A 22,372-nucleotide genomic window follows, 5' to 3' on the forward strand; every position below is an offset into this window, starting at 1 on the left:
CTGGGCTTCCCAAGTGGCTCAGTGGTAAAGAATCTGCCTGCCAATACAGGAGACTCAGGTTTTATCCCTGGGTCAGGAAGATCTCCTGGAGAAGGAAATGGCAACCCACTCCAGTACTCTTGCCTGGAAAATCCCATGGACAAAGGAGCCTGGCAGGCATAATTTAGCTACTAAATAACAACTGAAAAAGACAACATCTGCTTTATCAACCTCATCTTGTTACAAAGAACTTGGGAAGAAAAATTAAAGCATGATATGTATATATTCTGAAAGTGAAAGTGGAGAGTGAGAAAGTTGACTTAAAGCTCAACATTCAGAAAACGAAGATCATGGCATCCGGTCCCATCACTTCATGGGAAATAGATGGGGAAACAGTGGAAACAGTGTCAGAATTTATTTTTTGGGGCTCCAAAATCACTGCAGATGGTGACTGCAGCCATGAAATTAAAAGATGCTTACTCCTTGGGAAGGAAAGTTACCACCGACCTAGATAGCATATTCAAAAGCAGAGACATTACTTTGCCAACAAAGGTCCGTCTAGTCAAGGCTATGGTTTTTCTAGTGGTCATGTATGGATGTGAGAGTTGGACTGTGAAGAAGGCTGAGTGCCAAAGAATTGATGCTTTTGAACTGTGGTGTTGGAGAAGACTCTTGAGAGTCCCTTGGACTGCAAGGAGATCCAACCAGCCCATTCTGAAGGAGATCAGCCCTGGGATTTCTTTGGAAGGAATGATGCTAAAGCTGAAACTCCAGTACTTTGGCCACCTCATGCGAAGAGTTGACTCATTGGAAAAGACTCTGATGCTGGGAGGGATTGGGGGCAGGAGGAGAAGGGGACGACAGAGGATGAGATGGCTGGATGGCATCACCGACTCAATGGACATGAGTTTGGGTGAACTCTGGGAGTTGGTGATGGACAGGGAGGCCTGGCGTGCTGCAATTCATGGGGTCGCAAAGAGTCGGACACGACTGAGTGACTGAACTGAACTGATGTATATATTCTGCTTTGCAAGTTTTATTCCCTGTAATTTCATTATCATAATCCTTCTTTTCTAGGTTTCATTATATTTTTAACCATTAATATTTTTATACTTGAAAAACAATGTAACTGATAAATATTTAACACATTGAAAAGGCAAATTATATTTTAGATTTTATTTTTATGATATTTTCAAGGATCACATAGTCCAGTTCTTTCTGAATATTTAATAAGGAAACCAGTGGAATAACATTATTCCTAATTTAGTTTAATTTATTTCACCAATTTATTCACTAGCACCTGTGTGTAAAGGACTATTAAATGAACTAGGCCAAAATAGGGTTCCTCTTGCCTCTGGGCACATGCAATAAATTCACCTTGCTGTTCTGAGACAGTTCTCATAACGTAGAGACTAGGGGTCTGCAAAGTGTAGCCCAAGGTTGGCCGCCCAGTTGTGTAAATAAAGTTTTATTGGAACACAGCCACACACATTCATTTCCATATTATCTGTGGCTGGTTTGGACCACAGTAGCTGAATAGATAGCTGCAATAGAGAGGTGTACAGCTGGCAAAGTAAAAAATATTTACTATCTTGCCCTTCACAGAAAAAAATTTTGCCCACTCCTGACCTAAGACACTTAAGTCTTTTGGAAATTTCAACTTTTGCTTCTGAATTTGCTGTTTTCTTATTTCTAAAAATGTGAATCTCCAATAAAGAAATATTTTAAGAATGCCTATTTCCCTGTGTTTACATGGCTTACATCCCCATACCACAGGCTTTACAAGTAAAAGTGCTAAGCTACCAGTATATATTCAATTTATAGGCTAATAATGGCCCAATATAGTTTTTCTCCCATCCATTTTGTAGATCTTTCATTTCCATCCTTTATTTATCACTATTGAACCCAAGCTTCTTTCTTAACATTATTTCCCCCCATCTCTTCAAGGTCATTTTGAATTATAACACAATCCTCTGAGGTGTTAGCTATCCAATTTGGCACCATCTGCAAATTAAATCAACTTGTCTTTTATTTCATCACTCAAACAAGTGATGGAAATATTAAGAAGAGCCTACCTCAGGACATCCTTTTAAAATGTCACTGTTTCCCACAAGGTTCTGCCAGAACCATTGATAAACTGAGTCCACTTTTAAGCTCCCACTCCTCTGACAATTGGATCTCGTCAGTGATGGCCAAACCTCAGATGCCAGTCATGATACCATAGTGGTCATGAGCATGCCTACTTACTTAACGGACCCATTCCTCTAAGTGGATGGGTTTGCCATACCTGTTGTGTCTGCTCATCATGTATTCTGGTTCTCCTGTCTTGCTCTGAAATTAAGGAGGGCTGGAGGACTTGCTTTGGCCAGTGAAAGGTGAGCGGAAGTTTGCATCCTTTAGGGAGTGAAGTTTTGAAAGGCAGTTCATGATTCACCAGGTCCGCGTTTCCTGTCTTGGCAACCGTGGAAGTACGTGTTGAAAGGAACCTTCATCAGGTTGGGCTCCTGAGTGACTGTGAATAGAGACCCCTCCCTAGAGATCTGCATAGACGTGCAGCACGAGTGAGAAACACACCGTTGTTGTTATAAGCAACTGAGACCTGGGAGTGGCTTGTTTCCAGAGCATAACCTCACCCATCTTGCCTGATAACAGCTCTTGAGCACCATAACATTTTTCTAGAAAGCTCCATTAAAGCTCGGGACCATTCTTTTCCTATGGATCCTTTTCTGTGTATATCCCTCGCAGAACCTTATCCACTGTGCATACCACTTAAATGTTTATTGCATAGAAGTTACTTAATAATAAATAGATCGATAGATAACTGGCTAACATATTTAGGGAATCTTTTTTATGCTTTTGCATCCTGTTTTTATATATGTGCGTGTGCTCAGTTGTGTCTAACTCTTTACAACCCCATGAACTGTAGCCCACCAGGCTCCTCTGTCCATGGGATTTCCCAGGCAAGAGTACTGGTGTAGGTTGCCATTCCTTGCTCCAGGGGATCTTCCCAGATGAGGGATAGAACCCACAGCTCTTTCATCTCCTGCATTAGCAGGTGGATTCCTTACCACTAGCACCACCTGGGAAGCTGTATTATATATGAATTAATGATAAAAACAACTCCATGTACATCCAGCTTCCTAAGCACCTTCAAGGTATTTTTCAATCGAATGCCCTGCTGCTAAGTCACTTCAGTCGTGTCCGACTCTGTGCGACCCCATAGACGGCAGCCCACCAAGCTCCCCCGTCCCTGGGATTCTCCAGGCAAGAACACTGGAGTGGGTTGCCATTTCCTTCTCCAATGCATGAAAGTGAAAAGTGAAAGTGAAGTTGCTCAGTTGTACTCGACTCTTAGCGACCCCATGGACTGCAGTCTACCAGGTCCTCTGTCCATGGGATTTTCCAGGCAAGAGTACTGGAGTGGGGTGCCATTGCCTTCTCCAATTGAATGCCCTGGTTCTCCTCTATTGTTTGATATAAGGATATAGTCATTATGATGGAGGTTTTACCTTCCCTAATATTTAATTTAAGTCAACTCAGCCCAGATTCACCACTTCTAATCATGGTAAGACCGGCCTCTGGCTACTGAGAGTAACCTGCACTCACTATAGTGATAGAATGAGCTTGGGCATTTGCCTATTAATACTTCTATATTGGGGCTTCCCTGGAGGCTGACATGGGTTCGATTCCTGGGGTGGGAATATCCCCTGGAGGAGGGAAGGGCTACCTACCTACATCAGTATTCTTGCCTGGAGAATCCCGTGGAAAGAGGAGTCTGGCAGGCTACAGTCCATGGGGTCACAGAGTCAGACACAACTGAGTGACTAACACTTTCCTTCTTTCACTTCTGTATTAATGTGGAGCTTCAACGAAACATCCTTCTGTTAGGAGAAATTTAGGGAAACATTAGAGCTTCACATTCCATAATATTCATGTGCACAGGCTTTCTTTAAGATGTAGTTGGGACATGCCTCACTTGCTCCTGGTTGTATTCCTGGGACCTAGCAGAATGCCCGGACCATAGAAGTGTCAAAAAATACATGGAATGATTTGAATTTGATACTTTCCATCATCTTTGAGATAGGCAGCCCTTTTTATGTCTGTTTTGGAGGTGAGGCTCAGAAACATTACAAGTAATTTACCCAAGGTGACACCACGAAGAGATGGAACCAGAATGGGAGCATTCTGCTTCTCAGGCATTTGCTCTTTCTTGGATAGCATGGTGCACCCAGGCTTCAGTAGAAAGAGCAAATGTTCTAGAGTCTGACGGACTGAGATTTGAATTACAGCTCAGCTACTCATTAGTTATATGTCATTGGGAATTTCTCAAATCTATCCCCTGATGTTTTCTTTAAACCACAATGATATTTTCTCCCCTTCAAGTAGGTCTTGTATTTTATTTCATTTCCCATAAATGCTATTTTGGGGGCATGGTATAATGATTCAGCTGTATGTATTCTCTCATTGGGGTCCTCTATGGTTAGGTTGAATTCATGTTGCTTCCCTGACCCTGTCTTTCCCAAACCATTTCTTGAGGCATCCAAGATGGATTTAGCAGAGGGTTATATTCCCACTTTGAAATAGGCTACTTTCATATCCAAATTTCATTTTGACCTTTCAATTCAATAATTATAGCCTAAGATATTTTATGTTTAAAGCCCAAATGATTGTTTGCTTAGAATTGTAAGAACAAATTTGGAGGCCAGCTTAAGGCACTTAAAGGTTTAGCCTGCCCTGGAGAAAAAATGCATTCTTTGTCTTGCATCAACATGTTAATAAAGTCTAAAGTTCCTGCACAAACAGAACTTGCTTCAGCGGGAATTATAAGAACATAAAGGGCGCAGGATCATAAATGGACTATATTAGTGAAAGCCATTTACCTAGCATGGCACACAGAGTTTTATTTAAGATTAATGAAAACCCAATAAATAGAAAACACTAATATTCCTTCCAGTGGGGCAGTCAAGATGAGTCTTAACTTGATATCATAGAAATGTGTGTACTCTGAACAGAAAAACGTGTGCAATATTTGCAAAGTTATATTTTCATAATGTTTTATAACCCAAATTTATATTCAATAAAAATGCACCTAATATCTCATTTTAGGATGATTCTGGAGTCAGGTAAAGGCAATCATTTTAGCAGTAAGTTATGACTTCATAAAAGTATTTTAATCAGTTGGTATGTTACCTTTAAACTCTCTGGACATATGATTCTTAAAAATGATATTTGAACATGGAAATCTGCCATTTGAATGTTTTTCTGTCTCTTCAAGTGGATTTTATTTTTGAAAATTCTATTGGAGGTAAATTCTAGAAGATCTGAGATTTTGGATCTGCCACAAAATGGATCATGAGACTTTAGACCAGTCACTTATCACTGCACGTCAATTTTGTTATCTTGAAAAGGAAATAATAACACACGCTTCCAGTAGAGATATAAAGAAAAATGGTATGGAAAAGTCTTTGCCCGTTGGAAAATGCCCGTGTGGTGTTTGTTTGTTTGTTTTGCAGTCTCCTGCTCTTAACAGAAACCCTTCATGATAGGTTTGTGTCGGTGCTGGCTTCGGTAGCCTGTAAACATTTATTCTCTCCTCTTCCCTGAGCAGAGACCAAAGACACAACACTGAGCTATTTTTGCTAAGATCCACACTACTCAAGGAGCAGTCAACCAGTGGATGAAATAGAAACAAATGATTCATTTTAAGATAAGCTTTATTTAGCAGGCAGTCTTCACCTCCAGCACTCAGATACTAAGTCTTGAGTCTGTTCTTCATAGTGAGACTTCAGTGGAATTGGTTAGACTTAAAAAGAATTATTACTTTTCTCTACAGGCCTGTGTAGAGAAGAAGAGCCAATTGTAGCCAAATGTAGAGGAGAAGAGCCAATTATTAGACAATGGATGTGTTACATACTTACATTTAAAAACTGTTTTGAGCCTAGAGTTAAACCTTTCACAGAGTACTTTTAAAGATACATCTTCTTATCTTCTTAAGTCTAAGAGGTTGTTTAAATGTTTTTCCATGTAATTATGCAAATTCACAAGTCTTAGATTTCTTTCCTGAAACCATCAAACACTTTAATATGTGGGCTCAGGAGGGTTATTTCAGGGAATAAATAGATATTATGTGTCATTTCACCCTTAAAAAAAAGTGGCAATTACTGCATTGTAAAAGGAGTAAACTCTAAATGATCTTATTGTATTATCTACTAAAGGCCTGGAAAAGTTGAATAACTATTAGTTACTATGTTCCTATAAGGCATTGGGGGGTCTTACTTGATAGAGGTTTATTCGTATTCTCGTCCCATCATACGTTCTATTCACTTCTTTGAAAATAATTTCAAGAAAAGTTACCCTGGTTTTAAAAACATAAAAGACAACTGATAATATCCTATGCTTTGGTTTTTCTCCCTACAGTGCCTTTATATAATAGAAGGTCGGTCATAGCTCATGATATAAAACACTAGCTGTTGACTCACAGTTACACTAGAAGGGCCAATTTTACAGACTGCTGGAATAAAGATGATCTTAATTAAATTGCACAAATCCCTTTGTACTGCAACCAAAGCCTCCTCAGGCTGGCTGACGCTGAGCCACTCTGGCGTGTGTAGAGTTAATCAGGTTACCAGGCTTCCTAGTTAACTTCTTTCACCAGGAATGCAATTCGTGTTTACCTATATAAGGAAACCTGTTAGGCTGACCTGAGTTTGGCGGATTTTTGCGCTGACTGGGAGGCATATGAGCACACAGCCCAGAGACGGGGAGTGATTCCGAGCTGGACAGAGCAAGCTTCCTGATCGCACCAGCCATTCAGCTGATCCGAGGCAGGCTGCCTGGAGGACCTACAGGTTTGCCTCTTCCAGATCACAGTTGAGGAACAAAAACCCCGTCCTGGGAAAAATGGGGAAGCCGGTGGGTCTTACCGATCTCTCTCTGTATGCTGCTGCTCAGGGGCACGCCTCGCTGGTCTCACCCAGGAAGTGGAGGCAGAGGCGTCGCTCAGCCTCTCACCCCACAGCTCCTTCCTGAACAAACACCAGGCTTCGCGAATACCTCCAGACAACTTTTCCTGCCTGTTTTGTACCCCGAGAATCCACAGAGGCAGTGATTTTCGCACCTTAGAGTGTTTTGGTGGTTTGAGGAGGGGGTGGGGGGCGTTGGCTTTTTTTTTTTTTTTTAACTACACAGGAGTTTCTCTCCTACCACGATGAGCAAACTTTCTCATCTTTGTTGCACTCCGCAGAGTGGAAAGGAACCCTGGGGTGCTTCGCGAGAATGCCGAGCCCCCAAGGATGTCAATAGTAACTTTAAGTGGGGTTCCAAAAACTACAGGCGGAGTGATAGTCTGTAGAAGTGCAATTTGTCACAAAAAAGGCAGTCTGAAGGTATCATTTTTCATTCATGCGGCAGCAAAAATCCTTCCATCCTGCACATGTAATAAAGGACACCTTCTGAGACACTGAGAAAAGAAAGAAGCTGAGCTGAGCTCTTTGTTCTAGACAATGTAAAGCAGCCCACTCTTGCATTTTGACAAGTTAGCATATGTCTATTTATATATAAGGCAGGGACTATGTAGAAAGGCTTTATGTCAAAGGCATTGTGGTCGATTGAGTTAAAATTTGGCTCTATTCTATATGTGGACAAAAATTGAGGTCTGAATGTAATTAAACAGGGAAACGTGAAAGTGTTTAACAGACTTGCAGGGGAATTTTAGTAATACTGCGGAATGCTCAATTATAAGAGGCAACTGAGTGAGAAAGAAGAAAAAGCCGTTCCAGCTGAGTTCTGGGGCTTAGGTAAAACTTTTGAAAAGGAAGTTTATTTTTAAAAAATCTAGTATAACCATCCAAAATGATTTTGGAATGGGGTATATATATTTTTTTTTCTGGCAAGGTGATTTTCTTAATTCAGTGAGCTTGGATAATTGTTTTGAATGATTTGACTTTTCATCTTGCAGAGAAATATTGTCATTTTCTGTCATGCACAGTGATTTAATCCTAAGGGTTTGGGGAGCAGGCAAGTGGCGCACAGACCCAATTTCCAATTTGTCATATTAAGAAATCAATTTCTTAAATTAATTTCAAGAAAAGTAACCAGCACAAACAAGCAGGTTTGAGCGAATGGCCACTTTTTTAAAAATCGCAAGTCATAGTCCATTTAATAGTGAGATTTAATACAGGAATTGGCAACTGCTTATTCATAAAAACAAAAGCTATGGCCAGTTTTATTTAGAGCTCTCAACTTGCAAAAGCCTTAGTATTTGCAATAACACAGTTTAAATGAAACCTGCTCATCTCAATGAGAATGAAACCAAGAAAAGCAGTGTGTGTATAAGACAGCAGATGTCTTAGTAAATAAATTTCATAACACAAGCAGCAGAACTGAGGAGCCTAATGCAGATGTTTTAAAGCTTGTTATCTCCTCACTGCTGCTCAGAAAAATAGGAGTCTTGATATTGTACTGCTTTCAATGGGAATCAGTAACCCAGGAGACACAAAACACTTTTAAAATATACAGTTAATAACAGATGTTTATACCTGGTTTTCTCACCCTGCTGAAGAGATGGCCCCCAGCCAAGTCGACTAGCACGTCCGCTGTTTTTTCTGTGAGTTGATATGTACACAGTTATTATACACTAATTACATCAACGGCCAAGGGAATATATAACTAGAAAGATAAATCTGTCTCCTGGGGTGGGGAGGGCTGGGGGTAAGCTTGGGTTTGGGGAATCTCATGTTTAGCGTTCTTCTTGCCAGTGGCTGATGAATTACTGTCAGTGACTGGGATCCCTGACTCCTGAATTTACTTACCTCTGGTTCCTGGGCAGCTCATTTGGGGGTAATAAGAGTGATTATTGTATTTAACGCTTTGGTATTCATAGCGTCCCAACAGGATTTCTTGTTGAAGATTAAAGTTATTTCAGGGTCCGAACTAATCCTCCAGTGAAAGGCAGGTAAGGTGCAGTGGTGCCGCATTAGTCGTTTTCCAGTCACTGGTGCTGTGTGTTTAGGTCTGTGAGGTGTTAGTAAGTGTCCTGGATAAGGAGACTGAAAAATCATGGGAGGGAAAAAGCAAGTAATGGAACCTTAATATCGTCCTTTGCTCATATATGTTGTGATACCCTAAAAAAGTGCAGCATATGAAGATGATTTGTTGCAAATGTACCTGATGGATCCTTTTTGGCCTGATCATCCTGAGAAACATTCTCTAAGGCAAAGCTTTGTGAAAGATGGGCCATGGAGTACTGGTAGATGATGAGCGAGTTGCAGACATGCCCAGAAGTTGATCCCCCTTGGCATCTGGGCCATCAAGCTGTGCCTGGGATGGGCATATTCCCCTGAGGGTTATCTGTGGACCACTTAGTTCCCTCAGCTTGCCCCAATGCGTTGTACAGATAGGATCAATTTCTGTGTAAAAGCTAGGAAACTGTCTTTGACAATCCAGGCCCAGAATACAGAGAGAGCCAGGGAAAGTTCAACTACTGTGTTAAAACCTGAGCCTCAAGGCTCAACACGGATGAAACATAACCTTATTCTTTTTTATCATCTTTCATGTTATCATGGGGAGGCCAAGGTCCTCTGTATGTCACTCAGTTTGCCCCCTTTGTTCTGTAACAAAGTTAAAGAAGTATTGGGGTGTGTGTTGTTGTCATTGTCATTGTTTTTCTAGTCTTAAAGATCCCCTAGAAAGCTGATGGCAAAAGGTTTCTCTTGGCTTCCTTTCTAATGTTTAATCATCATTTATTCTTTTTCTCAAACTGCTGTCACAGTTTGCTTGGCTCAAATTCTCCCACCACCAGTGTGGCCTGGTCCAGAGGCAATGACACAAAAGAACCTGGTTTCCAAAGTTATTTATTAAATGTAAATTCTTTCCTTAGATACTGTACCAAATTTGTACACATCATTCCTAACCCTGGTGAACTTTCTTTGGCTTTCTCTGCCTACCATTTGTCATCAATTACCTTTTCAAAAACATTTTGCATTATTAATTCCTGTTACATTCATTCAGCAAATATTTATTGAGTGCCTTATGAAGTCCTTTGCTAAGTACTCAAAAGGAAAAGCGGGTATATAGGACACAGATGAATTTAAACTCAGTGTTCATGCAATTGGTAGCATTTCTGCAAAGAGTAATCTCATTGCCTGAATGGTGTGCAGTGCCGGGGTCCAGCCTCGGCTGATCCAGGGAGTTCGAAGCGGGGACGGCGTCGGCGAGGATCAGGATATGATAGCTTCAATTAGATATTAATTAGAGATGTAAGGAGTAATAGAATGAGGATAGCTCAGTAGGAAAATTCAGTGGAGAAAAGAGGCTGAGTAGCTTGGTTTACGCGGGGGACCAATAAAACTTCAAGACAAGAAGCTTGCACCACTTATGTAGGCCTCAGGCGTCCTTCCGTTCTCCCGAAGGAGAGGAGACACTGAGGCCTCCCCGGTCGGATCTTAGAAGCCCAGGCAAAATTAGTAAGCTTGGTGGGTTCCGCGCTCCAGATGGAGACTCAGCCAGAGTGAGAGAGAGACATGGGGAGACCAGTATTTCAAGAAACTGATCCCTCTTCTTTATTTTCCATGGTCTACTTTTATACACTGAGATGTTATGCAAAAGTCACGTGGGGTCAGCAGTCCTGACTTTTATCAAAGTCAGGTGCTTCATACAAATGTATACAGAGGTCTTAGGGGTGTTACATCATCTTCTGGCCAGGGGGGCCTGCTGACAATTTATGACCCTCTCCTTGTGACAACAGTCAGTCAACCAGGACACTTATTTCTCCAGGGGTGATTATTCTTAAAACAGACACCACCCAAATAAAGTTACATTCCTATAGGGTGACGGTGTAGTGGGTTTTAGTTAAGGAAAGAATTTACTTAGCCTAAGGTCTAATGTGATTAATATCAAAGGTTAATACTTATTTCTTCTATATATTCATTAATGTGTGTAAGGGCAGGGGATGTGGAGACGTAGCAACAAACATTGGCTCAACAAATGAAAAACCCTTCACCAACACAATTTCTAATCAGCCCACTATACTTATAGTTTTCTAACTTCTCTAAAGAACCTGTTTTTAGAGGGTTTAAAGCATCTCGTGCCTCTCACGGTTGGGAGGCTGTGAGCAATCACGTGGCCGGACGAGCCTGTCAGGCAGGCTAGAGAACCTTCAGAGGAGTTTGTAGGTTAAAACATTCTTATCACGCCCAGGAATTATTATTAACTGGAGCTCTAGGTTAACTCCTTCTCCGAAAGAGGTGGTGGGGGACAGCCCCCTGTAAAGTCAGAGGTGTAGGTGAGAGCACAAAGTAGTAAAGTAGGCAGGCTCTGGTTATGGGGGTAGATGCTCGAGGAGTTCCAGGGGGACTCCTGAGGCTCGATCCCGCCTTTGCGTATGTCGAGCCTCCTTCCTCATGACCTTTGTCACGGGCGGAGTACCTCACTCTGGCCCCCAACAGTGCAGCATGTGAAGTATGATTTGCTGCAAACTTACTCGACCACTTACTTTTTGGCTGATCATCCTGAGGGACATTCTTGAAGTCAAAGCTTTCCAACTGGTGAGCAGAAAACAGGTTAACCCACAGGTCAAGATGTTCATGCTGTCAAGATGTTCACCAGATAATTTCCACATCAGAACATGTCCAGTAGATGCCAACGAACTTGGTTACTTACAGAAGAAAGATGCCCCCTTGCTCCCCACAGAGCATCGCTAGATAACAGGGAGCTGGCTGATACCTTTTTCTGTTTTGCTAATGTATTTTTCAAGACCACATTTTCTTGGATTGTAAGGGGTTCCTAGGGCACCATGTTAAGAAGAGAGATTTTCAGAGTACTAGGTAACTTCAGAGTTTTATACTGGCTTTTACCCACTGGAAATTACTAATTGACTAGTGATGATTCTTAAGAAGCAGGTAAGAACATCTGCTGTTACTGCTAAGTTGTAGATGTAAGGCTTAGAATCAGGGATCATGAATTAATAACTGGTTTGCACCAGTAGGGGGTTTCTTTGGTGGCTCAGAAGGTAAAGAATCCGTCTGCAATGCATGAGACACAGGTTCAATCCTTGGGTCGGGAATATCCCCTGGAGAAGGAAATGGCTACCCACTCCAGTATTCTTGCCTGGAAAACCCCATCGACAGAGGAGCCTGTTTGGCTACAGTTCATGGTGTCACAAAGAGTCGGACATGACTGAGCAACTAACCCACACTTTTTGCGTCAGTAGGATTTTGCAAATATCTCAGGCATTAGCAAAACCAATTTAAAATATATTTATATTTGAAGAAAGCTTGGCTGGTGAGGTAATAGACATGACTAGACTAGGACTTCTAGTTAAATGTAAAAATACATTTCCATTTTTTAATTAATTGCTTGCAGTCACGTATAAGGAAATCTGTGAGTGAATCTTTCAGAGAAATTGAGTTGCTTTATATATTAATGCTAAGGGTTCAGTTGATTTTATTTTGTATTTAAAAGGAAAATAAAAATGAATAGCAGCACTTTGTGGAATGGAGCACTCTCCAGTGTGCGTGGTACTTACCTAATAGCTGGGTCTGCATAAAGATTGGCTCTGACTGCTCCCACTCTCTTGCAAGTTGCAAGTGAAGACTTGTCTAAACTTGAGACGGAGATGAAATTAAGCAGAACCTCCTCAATTTGACAGTTTGAGTTTTAACACGTGACAGAAAAGGAATTTTGGTCAAAGGGCCGGAGCCAGGAAATAACTGCATTATTTATAGGTATTGTTCTGCAGCAGAGGCCTTGGTTATTTAAACCCAATTTATCCACCCCCCACCCCAAGTATCTAATTGTGCAGTTATTTAGATCTGTACTGACACACTCATCATGTAATGCCTTGGGGACCAAAACTGTATATAAACTACTAGAGAACAGATAACGAGTTTACTCGAACTGATATACTTGGCTTAAAGCTAAGAAACAAAAGAATAGCAGTGTTTCCCAGGTTTATTCCAAGGTGGTGGATGGTGGGTTTGGCCAAGTCATCTTAAACTTCTCTGGGATTCAATTTCCTCATCCATTACTGGAGACATAAATACACAGTTCACTGGACAGTTATGAGTATTGACAGCACCTAGCACAGTGCTGGGCAGGAGGCCAGTCAATAAGTATTCATTGGATGTGAAATGCATGGGAGTGGATGAGGCATTCTCAAGTAAAGAATTAAGAGGTTGAAGAAGTAGAAAGCAACCATTGGTGTCCCCTGTGTACTTTTGCCCACTTGGTGATTTAAAACCTGCTTTTCAGTGAAGCATGGTATACTTTCTAACGTCTCATACCAGGTCCTCTTTTCTTAGTGTCCCCTGTTTGTCCTTTATAGGTTTTGCATTTGAGACTCTTGTTATAACAGCTTCTTCTATAGCAATCTGTATTATCTGAAATGTAAGTCCCCCCCACCCCATTTTAAGGTGCTTTCCCCAAAGTAACACATTTTAGAAGCAAAACAAAAAATACTCATTTTGCACTCAGTAATTTGATAGCTTGCAAGCTTTCCAACAGCACTGGTGGGACGGACTGGACTAGTAAATTCATGGATAAAATTCACTCGTTTTGTGGACAGTAAGTAGAACATCTCCCTGGCTTTAGTTCATAACAGTGGTCTTCCAGGTGTCTTGATGTGTTAGGGTCTCTAAGGTATTTTGTCCCCAAGGTTATCCTCAGATCCCACCCTCTTTGTCCCACTCTCATTCATTACATCCTGCCCCAGTGGAATATCACATTTAATCTTATATTGCTCCTATGATGTGGACAGGATGTGTCCTGTGGACTAATGTGCCCTGACAAGTGTTTGCTCCTGGCTAAGGCTAGTCGGGACCAAATAGTGCTGTTTGATGGGGAAGCAGGGCAGCTGTATTAGTCAGCTCAGGCTGCTATGACAAAATAGCACAGACTGGGTGGTTGAATGGGCTTACCAGGTGGTGCTAGTGGTAAAGAACCTGCCTGCCAATGCAAGAGACATAAGAGACCACGTTGGATCCCTGGGTCAGGAAGATCTCCTGGAGGAGGGCATGGCAACCCACTCCAGTATTCTTGCCCGGAGAAGCCCATGGACAGAGGAGCCTGGTGGGCTATAGCCCTTGGGATCACAAGGAGTTAGACATAAGTGAAGTGACTTAGTATGCACACACAGGTGGTTAAGTATCAAGTGTTTATTTCTCAGAATTTTGGAGGTTGGGGAGTCCAAGATCGAAGTGTCGGCAAATTCAATATCTGGTGAGAGCTCTCTATCCAGCTTGTAGATAGGTCTCTTCTCACTATGTCCTCACTTGACCGAGAGACAGCAATCTCTCCCTCTTTTTATAAAGGCACTAATCCCATCATGGCAGCCCCACCCTCATGACCTCATCTTACCCTAGTTACCTCCCCAAGGCCCCATCTCTGATATCATCACATTGAGAGTTAGGGTTTCAACATATGAACTTGGTGGTGGGGGCACAATTCAGTCCACAGAAATGGCTGTATCAAGACATAGATCAAGTGACTCTGTATTTCTGACTTATTTTCATTGATCTTGAGATATCATCTCTTGTAAGATACATCGTTAAGAAAGAAAAATATCTTTTTAGATCATAAGAGTGTTTTCTTAGCATTGAAACATTTTATACTACATTTATGGAAAGAATTCTTTTAGACTCTGATGCTGGGAAAGATTGAAGGCAAACAGGAGACAGGGGTAGCAGAGGATGAGATGGTTAGATAGTATCACTGACTCAATGGACATGAATCTGAGCAAACTCCAGGAGATAGTGAAGGACAGGGGGGCCTGACCTGCTGCAATCTATGGGTCACAAAGAGTCAGACATGACTTAGGGATTGAACAATTACAAAACTGGCTTATTTTGACCAATTTTTTAAAAAGAAAATCATGTCTTCCTCCTGTGCATACATAAAATGAAAAATGTGGCAAGAAAACTGTTTAAGATTCCAGCTTTCCTAAATCACGTTTCAATCAGAATTGTCGTGCGTGCACTTTTCCACACCATGCTGTCATGCTCTGTGCCAGGAGACAGCATTTCTTTTTAGGGGGCATCTCTACTGTCTCTGACTCTCTACCAAAAGATAACAAGCAGAACTATATTTCTTCCTCTAATGATTCTACCTGGAATGCAGGTATACCCACCAAGTGACTACACTTGTGAGTGAGCTAATTCTTTAGCCCTTCTGACACACGTCCACGAGTGTGTTCAGAAGCAACACTCTTGGTGGCTTCCACTGATCTCCTGGATATCTGCCCAGACAACTTTCCTATAGTCCCACCTGAACCCAAAGAGGATCTCCCCCTGGCCTGGGGGAGCTCTTCCTCCTTTTCATTCCTTTGAGAAGCGTGTGACTTCTCTTCTCCAGATGTGGGGGGCTGATTTCACATAATGCCTAGAACTCAAAAGAAGTGAAAAAAATATGAACTTCTGTGACCAAGAAGGTTCATGGGTGGGCAATGACAGTTATATCAGGACCGCCTCCCAGGCAGCAAGAGTAAGATACCTACCAGTGTCAGCCTGGTTAAACAGGAAAGCACTTACCCTGAGAACTCAGGAAATAGAGTGCATCTCTCCCACCCCACAGGGATGCCTAAAATCTCAGCGTTAGAGAATGATTTAATTGTCTTTTAAGGCATCAAGAGTGTTTTAGTAGAAATTAATGACTCTAGAGAGAGCAATGTGTAGTTGCTGTATTTACTGCTTTGGCATGCATTTCATTCCCATTAAGATGAAGAAAGAGCAAGAGCCTGTGAAGATGGGACAAGGAATGGGATGGGCATGAGGATACAGGAATTGAAAGAGAGCAGGAAAAGAGCAAAGAAGCAGCTCAACTTTCATTCAACGAAATTTATCAAATCCTTGGTCTGAACCAGGCATCACCCTACATCCTGACACTAAAGTGCCTGCACTTAAGGACCTACCTACCCTTCTAGTGTAGGAGACAGGCATCGGTGACATATCAGGCCAATAAGTGTAAAAGTCTTACTAGAATAAAAGCTATAAAGTATAGTTATGTGTTCCCATGAGATTGTACTGGAAGGATTCAGATAATCAAGGAAAGTCAGAGAAAGCTTCCCTGAGAAAAGGATGCTTCAACCGAGAGGTAGTAGGACAGGATGTGAGTCAGTATTTGGAGGGGTAGGAAATGGCCAGACTGTATCTGAGAGTTTTCAGCAGTCAGGAAGACTACATTGACAGTATCCTGGAGACTCAGTTGGGGAGCTTCAGAGTGAATGTGAGTGAGCCTAAGAAAGGGGTCCAGGGAAAGATGATGGCTCAAGGTACTAGTATCACGGAGGTGGAGAGAAAGCAAGGTGGATGGCTTTTAGTTGTATTTCAGAGGTGAAATAGATATGTATTGGTAATGAATGGGACAAGAGCAATGATGAGGGATTGGGAAGTGTCATGACAAACTCTCAGGAATCTGGTCCACAAAACTAGAGGAATAAGTGTTGTCATTAATGATGTAGAGAGCAGTGAAAGTTGACCTGATTTGAGGGTAGAGAGGAATCGTTTGTAGTCTGAAGAAGTAGAAAATAAGTCTAGCTCATCCATTTACTAGCGTTGTGATGCTAAGTTTCTCTGAACCTCAGTTCTTCCATCTTTAAAAATGAAGCCATAAACATTCACCTCACAGGGTTGCTGGGACAATCAACATAACTTCATACGTGGTTGAAGTTCCTTCCTACATAAGTTACTATGATCACTCCAGAACTGAGCAGCAGTGAAGCCTAGAGGCAGAGTGGCTATTTTCAAGAACTTTCTAGGAGGTGGGGTGGTGTGTAGGAGTTTTGACAGCTGAGATCTCAGGACTCTGTAAGTTTACCTTAGTGGAGTTTCTCCTTGTTGATAATGTACAGGGCAGCTATTAGCTTCATTTGTCTGGTGAATTCCTTCTATTTTGTTCCCACCCCCTCTCCTCCTCTCTCTCAGCCTGGATCAAGGGAACCCATAGAGGAAGAAGGTACATTGCTTTTCTCAGCTGAGATCCCTTATCGCTTGTAAGAGGACTAGAGGATTTAGGAAAATGTAACCCAAGAGTTTGCACTAACAGATGAGCACAGTCGATTAGCTTCACCCTCCCTGTAGGCTTCGGGGGAAGACTTTCCCATTCTGTTTTTCTAGCGTCAATTTAGCAAGGGCATTTTATACGACATATGTAATTCCTATGCCCTTGAGTGACCTCAGCACATTCCTTTCTGGCTTCCAAATAGCCCCTCATTAAAGGGAGCCATTAGGCAGTGAAAGCTGCAGCCGGTGGTTGAGGAACACACTGGAGTGGGCAGGTGAAGGGGCAGAGGGGGTTAAGCCGTCTGGAATCCAGGTGTTAACTTTCCTCTCTGCAGGTGTTTTGACCTTGCAGGATCCTAACTACTACCAAACATCTCCCCCTGTTGCCTGGCTCCACTTCTTTCCCTCTGTTCTTGCCACACTGTTGTCTTTTTATAACCATGTTTATCTCTCACTGAATTATCAGAGAGATTATTTCCCATCCAGACCCCATTCAGTTATTTTTCCTTGCAGGAAACACTTATTTCCATATAGAAAAATGGGTGGGAGAGGGTGGGAGGCATTTTATTTCATTGTTTCACTTGTTTGGGCTGGAAGAAGGTGACACATTTGTATGAATTTCTGGATAACGAAATTAATTTACACATAGCTTCCCAGGTGGCAGTAGTGGTAAAGAATTCACCTGATAATTTAGGAGGCACAAGAAACTCAGATTCGATCCCTGGGTCAGGTAAATCTCCTGGAGAAGGAACTGGCAACCCACTCCAGCATTCTTGCCTGGGAAATCCCGTGGACAGAGGTGCCCAATGGGCTCCAGTCCACAGGGTTGCAAAGAGTTGGACAGGACTGAGCACGCAAGGTCTTCGCACAGATAACTAAGTTGTTCTTGATTCTCCATCTGGATATTTGAGAGTTGACTGTATACACCCAGGCAGGGATTGGGATGTGTGGGAGGAGTGGAGAAGGAAGTGGAGTGGAAGCTCTTATCTGAATTAGAAGTCTTAGGCAGGCTTTTAAGAGCTTCCTCTTTCCACTACCTTCCCTGCCTTTATAATTTGTGTCTCTATGTGGTCTATTTGGATGCAAATGCACTTTAAGATATAAGAGCAATGTAAAAAGGCACTTCTAAATCCACACTGTGTCTCCCAGAGGGGCTGCCATTTCACTTCATAAAGACCCAGTTGGCTTTAGTTTTGCTGAGTTCAAGGCAGGGGCGTTCCATGGCAACTTCTAATTAGCATGTGCAGTAGTAGTGGCTCCGAGTCTGGATGTTTGAGGAGTCACAGTGCAGTAGCAGGAAGCCAGAGCTAGGCAGTGTCAGCGAGTTCACTTTGCCTGTGAATGTAGTTACCTGCCAGTAAATCATTTGCCAATAGTTCAAAGATTAAGATGGAACCTGACAGAATGATCCAAAGAGAAGGTGGCAGTATAGAGAAAGCACATCAAACATTACAGTGAATGAAAAACGGTGAGAACTTCTGTTTCCAGGCCCCTAAATAAAATTCCTGCAAAGATAAAGATGTGAGCTTTGCACACCATCAGGCCTTCTGGTCTGTTTATCCTGCTGAGAAAGGCTGAAGTTGGGGAGGAGGAAGGTCTCCGCCAACAGATTTTAGGTCATAAATTAGTTAATAAAACCTGTCCTATGTTATCTCTGAAACAGTCTATTTTATATATCCTTGTCCATTTGATTTAGTTGTTTCCCTGCTTACTCCAGGCTGTATTTTGGTAGCATAAGTCAGTATGTGAGTTTTAGATTATCCAAAAGTTTATTTTTAAATGACCTGCCTTCTGTGGGGAAAATAACAGTAATGTGTGTGTGTGTGTGTATAATTTATTGCTATTGATTGGGAGTTTCACAGTTAACTTTAGATTTTATATGTATATACATATATATATATGAAATATATAACACAATTTCACAATATGTAACACTAGTTATTCCAGTGAAACGTGAATATTGTTATATGCCAACATATATTTATTTTATCATAAAGTTAATTTTTATTGCTGCTTTCAAGACCTATTCAGTCCTTATATAGTTCCTGTAGAATATTTCCACATATTACCATTGGTACAGCCAGCTCTTGTTTTATGTATTATAGTCACTATGAGTGATAAAGCAACACTGTGGGTATCTATGTATGTATCTGTGTACCAGGGAAGCCCTGTATGTTTATTACACATATACAAGCTACATATATCCAAATGTATGTGTCCCTTTGAAAGTTTCTCCCTATTGAGAACAATAAATAGGCATTGTTGACTGATTTTTTTAAGTCAGATGAAATATATAAGAAAAGAAAATGTCACATTTTTTAAGACCAAGTATAATGATTTAGAAGTTACCAAAGAGGTCAGGGGTAAAAAGAAAACAAAAAATAGTAAAGAAAGCAAAGAAAAGCAGGAAATGAGAGAGGAAGGGAAGTCTCAAAGCAGCAAAAATCTACTCTCCCCTCACCAACCAAGCCTGCTCTCCATCTATAAACAAAAGCCTAGCAAACAAGCAGGTGAAGGACAAAGGGATCAGGAGAAAAAGGACTTCCCTGGTGGTCCAGTGATTAAGACTCTATGCTTCCAATACAAGGGGCATGGGTTTGAGCCCTGGTCAGGGAACTAAGATCCCACATGCTGTGCAGCACAGTGGAGAAAGTGTTTTTTTTTTTTTTTTTTTTAATCTAGTTAAAGAAAAGAGGCAAGCTAAAAATTGCTAGAAAATGCTGGGGACCAAAGAGAGAGAGAAAACAAGAAAGGGTGAGAATGAAACTTCAGGGTGAATGCTTGTAAAGCTAAAGTAAATGGGCAGAAAAAGCCAACTAAAGAAAGTAAGAAACAGGGAGGTAACATTAAAAGTCAAAAAATATGAAACGAGACAAAAATGGTCATGGTGCTTGAGCTGGTGGGGCTGAGAAGACATTGTTCTCTAGGTGTCTTGCTGGGAAAGAGGATAAGATGGCCCAGAAACGAAAGCAGGCAGGAGTGGAAGAAAGCAAGCATCAGGTGAAAGGGCCGCATGACAAGACAGTCAGCCAAGGGGTACGTCCCAGACACTGGCTGCAGAATAATGTCCTGGAGGGGTTCGTCTCCACTGCAACTGAGCCCTGGAGATGGCAGGACTTGTCTGTTGTTGTTTAGTCACTCAATCATGTCTGACTCTTTGTGACCCCATGGACTGTGGCCCGCCAGGCTCCTCTGTCCATGGGATTCTCCAGGCAAGAATACTGGAGTGGGTTGCCATGCCCTCCTCCAGGGGATCTTCCCAACCCAGGGATCAAACCCACATCTCCTGATGGACTGAGCCTGATGGGTTATAGTCCATGGGGTGTCAGACACAACTGAGTGACTAACCCTTTCACTTTCAGCAGGAATTCTGGCTTCTTAGCTGTGAGGTGCTTCAGTGGAGGCTGGCTAATTCTGATTTAGGAAATGATTATTCTAGGGCAGTGAACGATGATGGCCTAAAGAGTTAATCCTCCAAACATTTTTCACACTCCCAGGAGTCATTTACTGAGCCAGAAGTACCTGGCTTAATATTTATTGAACACTTTGTTTCTGAAGGGGAATGGGAGGGAGAAGAGTGTCATATTCGAATCTATTTCCACCATCAAGCTTTACCCAAGTACCCGATGCTTGACTCTCTAACTGCCAGGCTTAGAGCCTACCCATGAAATTCCAAATCCAGTCTCTTGTGGGTTTGGACTCGCTCGTTTATTTTTACTGTGCTTCGCTCATAGTAACTTATGTTTGTAATTCAGCAACCTGAGGAATTGTTTTTATGGCACGTTTGGATCTTGCAGTCACTCACACGTTTCAAGGTCCATTGCAGGAAATGAGTTTGACACAGCATGTTAACAATGAATTATTCATTCTTACCTGCAGTGTTCAGAGCAGTCCGGGAAGGCTTCCCAGTTGTCGAGTCAAAGTTATGTAGCCGTAGTGCAAACTCCAGTGGGCAGTTGTAAGGATGGCAAACCTTACTTTGATACAATGCCACAGCACCTCCATTAGTGCCCTGGTTAAAATGCAAACATCTGGTTGCTTTTATGGCCCATGTGTTCCTTAAGATGGTCTATTTCTTGATGATGTCAGTCATTGGAATCAACTATTTTTAAAGACTGTTTTAGTGTTTCTCTGAAACGATCACTCCTTACATTTGTTTAATAGATCATGAGCCCTTCAGGTACACAAAAATTGTAGAGATCACATCTTCTACTCTCCTGACTATTTTCAAGGATGACATTGTGACTCAAGGATCCTGGGGTGCTGTGGAATGTGTTGTCTTCTGGGGTTGTGTGCACCGTAGATTTTCATTAGCATGTCATGTCAAAAGGAACCTCATGCTTCTATTTACTGAGTGTGGGGCAGCTAAGCTGCCGGTTTGTGCCCACCGACCATGGCTTTGTGGATTTGCCTAGTTAAGTTTGTTCTATGAGTGTTTGCTATTTCCTCCCCTGCATACTTATTTTACCTGGCCGTGTGCCAGGCAATCTACTTGCCCTCCATACTGTGCTCATGTCCAGTGCAGATAAGCTTCAGGCTGACAAGGACCGTCACCCAAATTCCAACGAACTACTGTATGCAGGGCCTTTTGGGGGAGGAATAATCTTATCTTTACTTTTAATGGCAAGTGAAGGTTTGAAGCCAATAGGACTGCTCAAGAAAATGAGAGTCATGAAACAAAGGCTCTACCAATGGGATAAGTAGAATCCATCACTTATGATTTCAGATTTGCAAAAAGATTGGCAAAAGGTACAATGAATAGTAAAATGGCTCTCCTTAACCCACTGATTGGAAAGGCTTGGGAGGAAATGTGTGAACATACTGGATCCTATAACTTGTAGAATGTTACAGACTAGGCCAGCTAGATGAGAACTGTCAAAGCATTAAATAAAATATGGCTCTTAATCATATCCTAGGATTGCATGGAGACAGGAACCTTCCATGGAATTCCCAAGAGAGAATATTAGAAGATGATAATTTAAGGATTATGAAAGTTCCTGAAATTTGCCAAAAGAATTAAGACAGGCCTATTTGGGAACTCCCAGGGACCAGACAGAGCAAATGAAATATTAGGTTGTAATGATTTCTCTCCACTTCACATCTATTTGTTTCTTATTCTCTCTGGGTTCCAAATACTGAATTTATGAAAGTGGAAGAGAAGAAATGAGTGTACGCTAAAGGGAAGCAACTAGGGGTGGGGAAAAACAACCCCTGCCTCATAACTGGGGAGACAGGAAGAATGAAGGAATTTGAGGCCGTTGCACGGAGTAAATGGAATAACTACAATGTAGTGTTGAAGAAAAAGAATATAGTGTTCTATAAGTCACAAATGGAAGGACGTGAGAGGGGAGATTAATTACAATTTGAATTAATTTCATTTAATTAGTTGAAAAGACCAGATG

At 41.8% G+C, this 22,372-nt stretch overlaps 1 long non-coding RNA gene across 1 annotated transcript in view; it reads right to left on the reverse strand.

Annotated features, from left to right (window-relative positions):
* Window positions 1–2,603, reverse strand: part of LOC147339775 (uncharacterized) — a 34,901-nt gene extending 32,298 nt beyond the window's left edge. The window contains exon 1 of the long non-coding RNA XR_015159046.1: window positions 2,267–2,603. This is a non-coding gene — a long non-coding RNA (uncharacterized LOC147339775). The remainder of the gene's footprint in view (window positions 1–2,266) is intronic.
* Between the last annotated feature and the right edge of the window lie 19,769 nt (window positions 2,604–22,372).

Source organism: Bos grunniens, chromosome X (genome assembly GCF_055505025.1).
Source record: "Bos grunniens cultivar Pamir isolate PY7600 chromosome X, Bosgru_T2T1.0, whole genome shotgun sequence".
Classification (NCBI taxonomy): Eukaryota; Metazoa; Chordata; class Mammalia; order Artiodactyla; family Bovidae; genus Bos; species Bos grunniens.